General features: G+C 47.8%; 1 protein-coding gene across 1 annotated transcript in view; it reads right to left on the bottom strand.

Annotated features, from left to right (window-relative positions):
- Window positions 1-14,388, bottom strand: part of LOC146789438 (kinesin-like protein KIF15-A) — a 645,535-nt gene that overhangs the window by 508,402 nt on the left and 122,745 nt on the right. The window lies entirely within an intron of this gene.

Genomic DNA, 14,388 nt, shown 5'->3' with positions numbered 1-14,388 from the left:
CTAGGCAGTAGTGCTGGGTGAACGTGTGCAGCGAAGCCCAAGTTGCTGCCTGATAAATGTCCAGGACTGGGACGCCGCATGCTAACGCAGTGGAAACTGTAGGAAGCTGGCTTTTTATGTAGTGTACCAAAATGAGGTAATCTATGTAGACAGCCCAGATTACCCTTATTGGTTTACAGGGCTTAAATTAATAATCCCAATAGCTCTCTTTGTGTTAGTGTGGGTGAGCAGTTGTGGCTTATCAGCGGGTGGTGTTAAGTATTTGTTGTACACACAGTCAATGAGACACACTCAAGAAGAAACTTGAGAACAATTTAGAAAAATAATACATTTTCCTATAATTTTAGACACCAAGATTAACGGAATCAGGTAAGTACTTTAGGCGTTATCAATTCTTACAGTAAAAACAGTAGAAAATCACAGATGTCAGATTTGAGGTGGTAATGTTATCTTATGGGAGAAACATTCACTGCATTGGTACACTTACAGAAGACTTACAGGACTCTTTCTTCCTGATTTAAGATTAAGAAGGAGCCAAGGTCCATGAAAGCACTAACAATTTAAGTTTACCTGCCATGGGGTGTGTGGGTGCACAGGTGCTGTACGCCACGTTATCCTCATGCACTACCAGCTAAAGTCAATATGAAAAGTATCAGTAAGAAAAAGACTTCAAGTAGGGACTGGGGGACCAGTCCGGCAGAATCCAAAAGGGAGGGGGATCGGCTGTGGAGGGTCCCAAGACCAAAATGACACTGATCGGTTTATGGCTAGGGAGCTTGGGTGCAGAGGTGTTTTGTCCTGTGGGTCAGTGAGTTAGAGGCTCCCATAGTTTTTGAGGTATCTGCAGAAGAGGGAAAAGAAATGCAGCAGGGTCACACTCAGTGGGGAGCTGTCCCTCGACTTGCAGGTAAGTTTTGGCACAGGTGGTGTTCTGAATTAACACAAACAAGCCTTGGTGTTTGAAGCTGGCTCCAGGTACCTCGGGTATTGGTGCTGGGCGATTTCTGGGGGTCCTGGCGTCTCCAAACTTGGCAGGGAGATGGACGTGACCTCCTGGAGCAAAGGAGACCTCCATTTGGAGTGCTGCTCCCTCTGTGGGCTTGGAGATCAACAGAATGCAGTAACTGGCAGGTGCAGTCGGTGCCTGCTGGTGCAGGGTGGTGGCTCCTCCACTCCAAGGGAGATGTTGCTGGGTCGATGAAGTGCTGGGAAGACCTCCAAGGGTTTGGGGCGGCTGTTTCGCTTCTGGATGAGTCTGTGTCAGTGATTGTCAGGAGAGCAGTAGCCAGGCAGGCAGGGTTTTGCACCAAGTTGGGTGCTGGCCCACATTTCACACCTATTCAGCTCGTCTTTGTCCTTGTTCTTTCAGACAAACAAATCTGAGTTCCTGGTGTCAGGGGACCACTTAAATGACACACAATGAGTCTGCCAAGTTGTGTATTCTTATACGGTTTGCACCATGTCACGTAGCCTGCAATGGCAGCCTTCATGCAATGTGTATTGGGTCCTTAGGGTGGCATAAATACATACTGCAACCATTAGGGACCCTCTTTAGTACCCATGCCCTAGGTAGCAGGGGTACCATTTACTAGGGACTTACAGGGGGTACTAAAGTGTGTGCCAAATGAAGTACAAATTCCCTTGTTTTTAGGGAAAGAGTACTGGCACTGGGGCCTGATCAGCAGGGACCTAGTGCACTTAAGTCGAAAAACATCAGTACCAGTGGCAAAAAGTGGAGGTGACCATGACAACAAGAGACACTTTCCTACAGTCGCAACCTTTGCTCTGGTGGAGTGAGCTTTCAAGCCTTCAGGGGGTTGCTTCTTGGCAAATGCTTATCAATCCTTAATCCATAGAAAGATGGTTCTTTTCAGCACTGGCTTCCCTGTCTTTTGCTACTACATAGCCCACGAACAGCTGATCGTCCACACAATTCTTTTGTGCGGTCAAGGCAGAATGACAACGCTCTTTATGGGTCCAGACTATGGAGTCTCTCCTCCTCTTTGGAGGGATGAGGTGGAGCAAAGAAGATAGGCACTGTGATGTTCTGGCCTACATGAGAGGGAGTCACAACCTTCGGAAGGAAAGAGGCACAGGTTCACTTTTTTCAGGTAGAAGGTGGTATAAGGAGGGTGTGCGGAGTGCCTGCAATTCGCTGATCCTCCTGGCAGATAATATGGACACTAAAAAGGCAGTTTTATTGTCATGAGCCTGAGAGGGCAATTTTGTGACGGCTTCAATGTTGCACATGTGAGAAAGGTGAGGACAAGGTTGAGGTCCCACTTAAGCATCATGAATGGTGTGGGTGGAAACATTTGCTGCAGGCCTTTAAGAAACCTAGTCTCAACAGGTGACTTAAAGAGAGAAGGTTGGTCTGGCAACCCCAAAACATGCAGTGATGGCAGACAGATATCCCTTAACAGTGCCCAGAGAAGAACCCTGCTGGGCCAAAGACAATGCAAATAAAGATGTAGAAATGGGGCGGGGGTCAACGTTGTGGAAAGCACACCCTGACACACACTTGTGCCAACAGCAGGCGAATACTAACTTGGTGGAGGGACGCCTGGCTGCCAGAATAACATTACAGATTCGGGTAGGAAGGTTGAAAGCTGTTCATTGTCGCTGCTCAATCGCTACGCATAAAGGTGGAGGGTGCGCAGGTTCGGGTGCAGAACCCTCCCTTGCTGTGACAGAAGATCCTCTAGAAGGAGCAGTCTGACTGGAGGACTGATGGTCATGGTCAGTGGCTTGGGATACCAGACTCCATACCCAATACGGACCGACAAGAACAACTTGGGCTTGGTCGTTCTTGATCTCATTGAGAGCTCTGGGCAGGAGTGGTATTGGCAAATAGGGGCACAAGAGGCTGAAACTCCACTCTAGATGAAGAGTCTCAGAGCAAGAATCGCCTTGCAAACTCCAGTGCACAAAACTGCTGACACTGCGCATTCTCTGCAGTTTTAACAGATTTAACCAAGGCTCTCCCCACTGCTGAAAGAGCTTACCCCACCTCCGGATGGAGACACCATTCGTGATCTGCCAGGCATCTTTGACTGAGCTTGTCCGCTCTGAAATTCATAGAGCCTGCTAGTTGTTTAACCACCATGGAAAGGCCTCGACGTTCCAGCCATATCCAGGTTCACAGGGCCTCTTGACAAAGGGTCCAAGACCCCACCCGCCCTATTTGTTGCGATACCACATGGTGATGGTGTTGTCCATTAACACCTGGACCAATTTTCCGTTGACCGAAGGAAGAAAGGATGCTAAGCGAATCGCATGGAGCTCCAACAGGTTGATGTGGAGCTTGTACTCCGCCGGAGACAAGAGACCTCTGATCTACACCTCTCCCAGATAGCCAGCCTAGCCCAGGAATGACACATTTGTCACTACAGTCAGTTCAGGTTGGGGAAGGGAGAGGGGTCTGCCACTGACCCAATCACGGTTCATTAGCCACCTCTGCAGATCTTTTGCAGTTTCCAAGCACCTGGCCGTAGCTCTGATAACCATGAAGCACTCCAGCACTGAGTCCACCTGGTCTTCGAACAGACAGCAGCCATCAAAGGGAATTTCCATAAGCAAAGCTTGGACATCCCCTGAAAAACCAGTCGTCCTCAGCCATGCGTGGCGCCGTAAGGCCACAGAAAAAGAAACCGCTCTGCCTAATGAGTCGGTCATGTCCAGTCCACATCGGATTGTGAACTTAGCTGCATCTCTCCCTTCTGCCATAGCTTGGGAGAGTATGGCCGAGGCCTCTTCCAGGACCATGGGTTGCACTTGTGCAACCAAATCCCAAAGTGCATGGGAATAATGGCCCAAAAGGCATGCACTGTTCAAAGACAGAAGAGCCAAGCTGGCAGAAGAAAACATTTTCTTGCCTAAGGTGTCCAGCCTCTTGGATTTTCTATCCAGTGGGGTGGTAGATAATGCAGCAAGATTTACACTTGAAGTGGTGGCTTGAACCACCAAGCTCTGACGGGTAGGGTGTTGTGTGAGGATGGCAGCAGGCAATTGTCCTGTTCACAGGAGCCCCTGTACAAGGTTTGGACCGCTCCCCAAGCAGGACGGCCGTAAGGGCTTCATTAAATGGGAGAAGCGGTTCTGAGAGGGTAACTCTCAGCTGATGTACCTCTATCAAAACATTAGTCTTGACTGCCACTGAGGGTAGACTAAGATCCAGGATCTTGGACAATCCTCTCAACACCATAGCAAAAGGGGCTCCGTTTCCATGGTAGGAGGAGAGAACAAGACAGTATCTGGGGAGGTATCCAGTTCACTGGCGCCCACCAAATCCTCACACCAGCCCATCTTTGGGACTAGAGGCAGGTATTCTTCAAGGTCCAGTGTCCCCTCCCATTCTTCCCCAAGTCCTAGCCCATAGAAATAGGGTTCAGGCTCCGGTCTGGAGGATATGGCTTCAGTCGGGGCCAAAGCAAGCGTTAGACACCCCCTCTGGCTCCGTGTTGGGATAAGAATGGAGATGGAGCTGACTGTGCCGGGATTGTCGACATCAGGAGCGAGTCGGGGAAAGTAGAGGTGGTACGACCTCATAGACATCCCTGCCACACCAGGAGAAAAGTCTCAAAAACCAGACAAAACGTTGAAAAAGAGCAATGAAAAAATTACTGGGGCAGCTCTATCTGGATCAACTCGGACTGTTCAAGAAAGAACAGAATTGACAGCGCGCTGTGGTGGTGACGAACAAGTTACTTACCTTCGGTAATGATACATCTGTAAGAAACATTAGTAGTGATAGATTCCCTACCTTAGAATTACCCCCAGGCGTCAGACTGGATCCGGAAAGTGTATCAGCAGTACCACTGCGCGTCCAAAGGTGGCGTCTTGCAGCTCTGCGTCCGTCGTTGGCATCGTGGTCGCCGAGATGACTTTGCGGTAGCTACTTAGACGCCGCCCTCGTGCGCTGACGTCAGTTCTGTACACAACTTTCCGCGCCAGAAACGCAGAGCCATGCAAGATACTGACCACTGATGTCATGAAACTAGGGCCCTGAAAGGGATGACCTTAACCATAGAAATCAGTTCACAGAACGGGGAGGATGGGTGGGGCGGTAAGGAATCTATCACTACTAATGTTTCTTACAGATACATTGTTACCGAAGGTAAGTAACTTGTTCATCTGAAAGAAACCGTGATAGATTCCTTACCTTAGAATAGATACACCAGCAATACCAACCCCGGTGGTGGGTCTGCGAACCAAGATCACACCAAGAAGTCCCGGAGAACAGAACGGCCAAAGAAGCAGTCTCTCTGGACTTGGCTGTCCAGGCAGTAGTGCTTAGTAAAAGTGTGCAACGAGGCTCACGTAGCTGCCCGACAGATGTCTTGTAAGAGGACACCACATCACAACGCTGTCGTGGCAGCTGTCGCCCTGGTGGAATGGGCGTGCAGCCCCACGGGAGGCTCCTTTTTAGCCAGAGAATAACGGGCTTTAAAACACAAGATGACCCATCGGGAGATAGTCCGATTGTGTACGGCCCGACCTTTCTTGGCGCCAACGTAGCCAACAAAGAGCTGGTCATCCACCCGGAACTGTTGTGTGCGGTTCAAGTAAAACGAGAGCGCACATTTTGGGACCAGACGGTGGAGCCTCTCTTCCTCTCTAGAAGGATGCGGAGGCAGAAAGAAAGTGAGCAAAGTGATGGTCTGCCCGATGTGAAAGGCAGTGATAACCTTTTGCAGAAAGGATGGACGTATCCTGAGCACAACCTTGTCCGGATAGACAGATAGAAAAGGAGGTTTACAAGAAAGAGCCTGGAGCTCACTCACTCTCCTGGCTGAGGTGATGGCAACTGGGAAAGCAGTCTTCAAAGTGAGCAGACGAAGAGAACAGTTGTGAAGAGGTTTAAAGGGAGCGCATATTAAATATGTAAGAACCAGATTAAAGTCCCACTGTAGCATTACAAAAGGAATAGGAGGGAAAAGATGAGTATTTCCTTTAAGAAATCTATTTACAAAAGGGGACTTGAAAAAGAGAGGGCTGATCAAGGAGCCGCAGAAAAGCCGAAATAGCAGAAAGATAGCATTTGATAGTGCCCAGAGGAGAGCCCTGCTGGGCCAAAGAAAGAAGAAACAGAAGAACTTCTGAAAGAGGGGCAGAAAGGGGATCCACAACCTTTGCTGTGCACCATGCCACAAACATGTCCACCTGCAGGCGTATACCAACTTAGTGAGGGACGCCTGGCTGCCACAATGACATCACAGACTTCAGGAGGCAGGTCAAAAGGAATAAACTGCCGCCGCTCAATCTCCACGCAAAGAGGTGGAGGCTGGACAGTTTCGAATGGAGGACCGTCCCCTGCTGCTGCGACAGAAGATCCTCCAGAAGAGGCAGTCGGATCGGGGGATCGATCGGCATACTGAGTAGCTCGGGATACCAAACTCTTCAAGCCCAGTCCGGCGTCACAACAATGACTTGGACCCGGTCGTGCCTCATCTTCTTCAACACTCTGGGAAGAAGTAGTATAGGGGGAAAGGCGTACAACAGACCGCAACTCCACTTGCGATGAAAAGCGTCGCCGAGAGAGTGCCGCCTTGGAAATTCAAATGCGCACAATTGCTGACATTGCGTGTTCTCTTCGGTGGCGAACAGATCTAGCCAAGGCTCTCCCTACTGTTGAAAGAGACCTTGCGCCACGTCAGAGTGAAGACGCCATTCATGATCCATCATGCACCTGCGGCTGAGTTGGTCTGTCCTGGCGTTCAGTGAACCTGCCAGGTGTTGAACCACCAGTGAAATGCTCTGCTGTTCCAGCCATGTCCAGAGGTGCAGAGCCTCCTGACATAAGGTCACGACCCAACCCCGCCCTGTTTGTTGCAGTACCACATGGCAGTGGAGTGGTCTGTGAACACCTGCACCACTTTCCCTTTGACAGAGGGAAGGAATGCCTTCAGTGCAAGTCGGACTGCCCGTACTCCTGTACTCCGCCAGAGACCAGAGGCCTCTGATCTCCGCCTCTGCCATGTGCCCCCCCCCCCATCTCAGGAGGGACGCGCCAGTCACCACTGTGTGCTCCGGTTGGGGAAGGGAGAGGGATCTGCCATTGATGGGCACTCAGGACGGCAGTTCCAGTGCGAACAATGCCAAGTGCAGCCGAAAGACGTCACCTACCGGCATGCAGGGGTACAGCTCACAAAAAACAATTCCTGATCCAGTCTGACATGTGGGAATAATTCCAAGGTAAGTAATTTGCGGCTAGAAGTCTATCAGATAGGAGCCTTCACTGAAGACAAAGTAACTAAGGCTAAAGCAGCTCTCCCAAAGTGCAAATCTCCAGGGGAGGATGGGTTCCCGAGTGAATATTACAAATCGGGGAAAGACCTGCTTGTACTCTACCTAACAAAGGCTTTTCAGCCAGCCGAAGTGGCAGGTATGCTGGGGGCTATTTCCAGTAAAACCACTATCACCTCTTCTTCCCAAGTCGGGGAAAAAATAACTAGATTGCACCAGCTACTGCCCGATATTCCTGCTCATTGTCGAAACAGATTATGGCCAAGATGCTGGCCGCTCACTTAGACAAGGTAATACCCTTCCTGACCCACGAATACCAGGTGGGCTTTGTCACAGGCCGCAGCTCCGAGATCACCTCTGGATGTTGTCCCACTTGTCCATATTACTAGCGCTTCCTAGGGACGCCGAGAAGGCGTATGATCACATCAACTAGCGATACCTTTTCCATGTCATGTACAACATGGGCTTGAGAGCGCACTTCATCCCTAAGGTCCGCCTTCTCTATAACACCCCGTGGCTGTGGTCTCTTGTGGTGGACTTCTATCAGACCCATTCCCAGTCAAACTGAGCAACCGTCAGGGACGCCTCTTCTCACCCCTCTTATTCCTTATTGCTCTGGAGCCCCTGGCGGCGCTCACCAGCAGGGTCAGGTATACCTACAGCTGTGGGGGAGCAGTTAAGGGACACCCTTAAGCGGATGACATCGTAATTAGTCTGTGCTGCCCTCGATAGCAGCCGCCATGTCACTCATTGAGGACTTCTCCCTCTTTCGGCATATAAAATTAATTGGACGAAGAGCAAGGCCCTCCCTATGTCACGCTTGACCACCGAAGCTTGTATCCATGGCTATCAAAAATGATGAGTTCCAATGGGGCTCACCTATCTGGAAGTGAAGATCAAACGAGGACTCACACATATGGTGGAGGACTACCTGCTCCCACTGGTGGATAAAACAAAACTGGATATTCAGAAGTGGTTCCTCCTACATCTCTCTCCTAAGGGGTAGAGTAGAGACTCTTAAGATGACTGTGGCCCCTCGTTTCAATTATTTGCTTGGAATGTTACCCCTACAAATACTGCGGACCTTGCTTGTGAACATAGATGCAGATATCTGTGCCTACATCTGAAGCAGGTGTAAACATAGGCTTTGGCCGACCCATCTCTGGGCAGATATGGAGCGAGGGTGGGCTGCATTTGCCCCTCTTGAAATCATACTACCTAGTATTCCAACTCTTGCCCAGTCGCGGCCGACCTGGGCCTGCAATGGGATGCACCAATGTGAACATGGCTAGAACATCTCCTAATCAGTGTTCTGCCCCCACCACCATCTCTCCTCCTTCAAACAGGGCAGTAGCCTCTAATCCAATCCTGGCAGCGACTACAGCGACATGGAAGAAGGCACACAGATTGGTGGGCGTGTCCCTGCATCTGAAGGCACCATTAGGATGTAACTCGGTCCAATGCTTTGGGTGAAAGCTATTCTACTGGGAGTCCTGGAACGCACGTGGGTTGTACTTTGTGGACCAAATGTACTATGGTAATCTTAGTCTTGCTTGGCACTACGAATGGAATTTGATCTCTGACCCACAGATCTTTAACCAGCTGCCACTGGATTACCCTTGGACGGGTACTGATGGAACTTCTACTGGGAATCCAGACTTAAATTCCATTACTTCAAAGTTCTGCACGATTGGTAAAGCTCGCCGTGGATGCTCCACTAGGCCTACTTGCTACCACATGACCGATGCTGGAGATGCGACACCAATCGCTATGACTTGTTACACATACTCTTGGCATGCCCAGGGAGCTATTGGACAAACGCATGTTCCCTGCTCTGTTACCATTGTTCCTTTCCGATTTCCCCCTCCGCCCAACTTGCCAGTCTATATGAAGCCTCTGATCTTCCAGACCTAACACCTCATGAACACGGATGGCTGGCAACCGACCTTGTTGTGGCAAAAATCTGCATCCTTTAGCATTGGAGGCAACCCACCATACCTACCCGCTATGAATGAAGAATAAAACTCCATAGGATAGCCAGCCATGAACAACCAACGTATAAACTCAATTATAATCTGGATACCTTTGAGGCGGTATGGGGCTCTTTCCTCACCGCTGGTGCCATAGAGCCACTGCGAGCAGACCACCACTAGCCTACACGCAGTCACACTCCCCACTGACACACCTGGATCTGGCATTATTCTAACTATACATTCAGACCCATACCCAGCATCCTCCATCCAACAAGGCTATTAACCCCATGTAACTCACAGGCTTCCCACTTTCCTCCCACAACCCCCTATGACACTGCACTCCCAGTTTTTAGTTAATTTATTACATAAACCCCCCCCCGTGTTCTTGCTGTCGGGCTACCATGACTACATGGTTTGCCGTGTACCGATGAGAAAGAGTCCCTATGCACCCACAGCAGGGTCTGGGACTAAACATAAATAAACAAATGTTGCAACAAAAAAAAACAAAAAAACTTATGGAGAATAGAAGGGAACTGCTATGCTTTGGCAGCCAGATATAGCTTGCAGGTGGTGAGTTAGATAACCTCATAGGCCCAAATATAGGAAATTACATAGTTCAATCCGGATGCAATAAGAACTTGAGAAATCATTTTGAGAGTGGAAAAAGGGACAAGAGGGAGGATTTTTTTGTGTGACATAGGTGCAGATATAATAAAACGCACATCTGTTGCAAGGGGTGCCAACACCAACTTACACAGGCTGCAATGGCAGGCCTGTAGTCACAGTCTGAGTAGTCTCTCAGGGGTGGTACAATACATGCTGCAGCCCATGGTAGACCCCTGGTGTACCTATGCCCTGGGAACCTCAGTACCATTAACTAGGGTCTTACAAGGGTACACCAGTAGCCAACTAGTAAGGTACCAAAGTACTTACCATAGTCTAATTTAGGGAGAAAGCGTAGAAACAGGGGTCCTGATTAGCAGGATCCCAGTAAGAAAACAGAGCAACACCAGCAAAAAGTGGGGGTAACCATGAAAGCAGATCCTACTTTCCTACACCCCTCTTGCTTTCCTTGCCTTCTTCTGCCTAATATTAGGAAAATTCTCTTCTTGCATCGCAGAGGCAAACGTCTCGGGCCCCCAATTCAAACACCAGCAGAATATCTATCTATATGCATCATCTATCTATCTATATCTATATCTATATATATATATATTCACTGAAAAAACCATAGGTTTCAGACATGTTATAGTTAGCGGAAATTTTACTGATAAAAAACCAATGAAATTCCCCCGTTATAGTTAGTGCAGGCAACTATAACTCACGCGACCGCAATCCTCTGCTGATGCTAATACTGTATTTAGACACTTATTTGCCCATGTCTTCTTCCATAAATTTTTAGCTATACATATATTACAAATATTTTTTTTTCATAAAGACACATATGTCATCAGCAGAAGATTGCGGTCGCGTGAGTTATAGTTTCCTGCACTAACTATAACGGGGGAATTTCATTGGTTTTTTATCAGTAAAATTTCCGCTAACTGTAACATGTCTGAAACCTATGGTTTTTTCAGTGAATTTGCAAGGTTTTTTAAATGCTAATTCCTAACTATAACGTGTGTGAAACCTATGGTTTTTTCAGTGAATTTGTACGTTTTTTTAAATGCTAAGTTACTTTACGCCATTCGTGGCGTGCTCGCCCACTTTACGCAGTTAGTGCCGTACACGCAAGGTGGGCACGCAGTGCGCTACGCGCACCGCGTGCCCACGTTACGCACCGTGCGCACATGGAGGACATATTATGCGCTTCCTTGTGATAGGTAATCTGTTAAATTTAATTTGTAAGTGATGACAATAATATGCCATGCACAGAGAGTGTTTTTTTTTTTATTAAAATTTTTAGCGTAAGCGCACCGTACGCGTACGGTAAGCGTAATCGGCGAAATTTTCAAAAAATAAAAATTTACCGTTTTTGGCCTTGGGGGATCTTTGAGGACTCAACTAACATGGCTATGTGCATGGGCGCTGTCTAAACAGCCCCTTTATATGTTTTTTGCCTTTGTTTACAGCCCCCCCCTCAGAGTGCGAGAGAGAAAATGGCGGCCGCCGCTTCCTGGTTTCGACCGATTCGAATGTTTACTTAGATGTAACAGCCAATCAGAATCGCGCTCGCGCACGCCACCGTACGCGTACGGTAAGCTTACGGTAAGCGTACCGTAAGCTGGCTCAGATATATATATTGATTTAAAGGCATTTTTCTCAGAATCTACTGAACAGATTTGCACCAAACCTACAAAAGGCACTTCCTTGTCCTGAGGACTACCTCTCTGCCAAATTTCTAGTAATTCTGTTCAGCCGTTCGGGCTGTAGCCCTGTCTAAAGGTCCTATGGAAAAATGCATGGGAAAAACGCGTTTTGGGACCCCCCTTTTATCTCAGCCCCCGCTTGACGAATCCCCCCGAGACTTTCAGGGTAGGAGCGGAGCGTAGCGCCCCACCTATTTTGAGAAATTCGCGAGGATTCGTCGACCGGCGCCAAAGTTATTCAAAATAGAATGTTGCGGATTTCCTATGGAAACAGGGTCCTAACTATAACTACCTACTGGCGACCGCCAGTAGGTAATATATATATATCTCCAAAATGTGTTGCCACTTGCTTGGAGGTGCACTCAAAGAACAAAGCAGGCCCCCATTATTTGCAATAAGGTCCTGGTGCTCAGTTCTTAAGGTATCCTGGAACTTGTAGGATTTATTTTACCAATCCTTTTCCCAAACGTAACCGCCATACAACCTTGCTCTTAATAAATATTTGCCCTCCAGTGGGTTTTCAGAAAGGAATCCAGTTTAAATTTCAAGCAAAACTTTGTCTTTCCGCACCACCTGGGGGCAGGTAATTACCATTGAAATGAGGGGCTTGCAAAGATGACGTGATCTCTGCCATCAACCAGCGCCGGTCCGTGAACAAGAAGCAGGAGCTTTGAAACGCGTAGGACCTTTTTTGAACATTCTGAAATGAAAGCTTTGTTCTTTGAGTGCACCTCCAAGCAAGTGGCAACACATTTTGTGTATATATGTGTATATATATATATATATATATATATATATATATATATATATATACATATATATACACATATATACACATATATATACATACACACCTAGAAAAGTGTTTTTTCTTTTCCCAACAACTTTGGCGCCGTTTAAGCGAAATTTTCAAAACTTGTGGCCCGCTGCGGTCAGCTTCTCGCTTGAAAGTTTCGGGGTGATTCGTCAAGCGGGAGCTGAGAAAAAAGGGGGGTCCCAAAACGCGTTTTCCCCATGTTAATTTCAATGGGAAACTTTTGTCAAACCTACAGACCAAACTGCTGAACGGAATTACACAAATTTGGCAAAAAGGTAGGTCGTGGTTCAGAAAGAGCCCTTTTTTAAAACGGTGTAAATCCGTTCAGTAGTGCCTGAGAAATTAGAGAAAAAAAAGTTTCGATATCTGAGCACCGAGGAGGGTTCGCACACCCTCCCGGGCAAGAGCTTTACTCTGATTGGCTGCCAACACTCCAAACCAGGAAGTGTTGGAAGCCATTTTGTGATAAGAAAACAGTGAAAAAAAGTGAACAAGCATTGGCATAGCCAATAGGTCTCGCCTTTGGGACCTTATAAGTGTTTTGCCATGCAACAGTTGTTGTTGCACCAAGGATATTGTGCTGCATAACTAAATACTTATATGGTCCCAAAAGCGAGACCTATTGGCTTTGCCAATGCTTGTGTTAACCGTGACATAAGTGCAGGATTGCATTGCCCTGGACACGCATGTACGCACACACACATATGCTTTGACATACACAGGCAAACACACAGATGCTTTCACATACACAGGCAAACATTCACAGGCATGCACATACGCACAGATACACACACACATCCCCAGGCACGCACACACACACAGATGCGCGCACACACACCCAGGCATGCATATACAGGCCCAGGTATGCAGGCACACACACACACACACAGATGCATACACATATACAGGCGCACACACACATAGGCACGCACACATCCCCAGACACAGATGCTTTCACATACACAGTCAAACATACACAGGCATGCACACACACGCCCAGGCACGCACACACCGAACACACACACATACATTCATGTTTCCGTCTGCTAGGCTGCGAGAAACAGTCAATTCCAAACTCAACAAGTAGAAACCCTTAGTGCACAATCTGCACCACAGCTGGGATTCCGTTTTGAATGCATACTTCTTTTTGCAGCACATCGGGATGTACACGGCCCTTGGGATACAGAAACAGTGTCCATCAGAAACAAGTAACTTTATTATCACTTACGTTAGATTAATTTTGATATGGCTCTTCTCGCAAGCCGAAAACGTGACTGACATTAAAGCAGGAACATTTGCTTCTTCATCAAACATCGCATTTCCGCAAGAACGGCACTCGAAGTGGACTCTGGTCGCTTTAATGGTAATACGCACTCTATTTACGACCCATGCCAAACTTACTGTCGTTTCGAAGCGCTGTAAATTACAGGTGTCGGTAGTACTACAATAGTGAGCAATAGTAACTGATTTTTGCCATGAAATCAGCCTTGCATGAATCTCAGAGAAGGCAACTGCACTCGAGTGGTTCGAAATAGTTTGGTGAGCATACAGCCCCGGTTGCTTGCAGTATTATAGATACCCTTTGTGCATACGTGAACGGCGCGACACTGAAAAGCAGTCACTAGAGGGTGCTAGACACTCACAAGTAGTACATACACACACAGCTGAGCACCGAAGTCATTAATGTAGAAATAATGGCGAAAACTGCCCGTGAATGAGCTTCTCCTGCTGGGGTACGAACAGATATCACTTTGCCCACATGTAACTTTCACAACAACGCCAAATAAAGTCTCCAAGTGGAACATGGGACCCACTGACTGGCCTCATATAGACATACTATGAATAACCTGCGAACACGACAGACATTAAAACGCCATCATGCAGTTTTCCTCAACAAGTACACTATTGCCGATGGGGCGCGCGCTTTGATTCAATAATGTGTTCAGAATATCTGCGTGGAACCGCGCTTGGCAACCTAGTGGCCTCTACCAACGCAGCCTTGTATAGAAGCTGTTTACTGTAGGTAACATGATTTATACTTAAT

This window comes from Triturus cristatus, chromosome 10, assembly GCF_964204655.1.
Source record: "Triturus cristatus chromosome 10, aTriCri1.1, whole genome shotgun sequence".
Taxonomy (NCBI): domain Eukaryota; kingdom Metazoa; phylum Chordata; class Amphibia; order Caudata; family Salamandridae; genus Triturus; species Triturus cristatus.
Note: the sequence above shows the minus strand (reverse complement) of the source record. Positions and strands in the feature narration are given on the sequence as shown.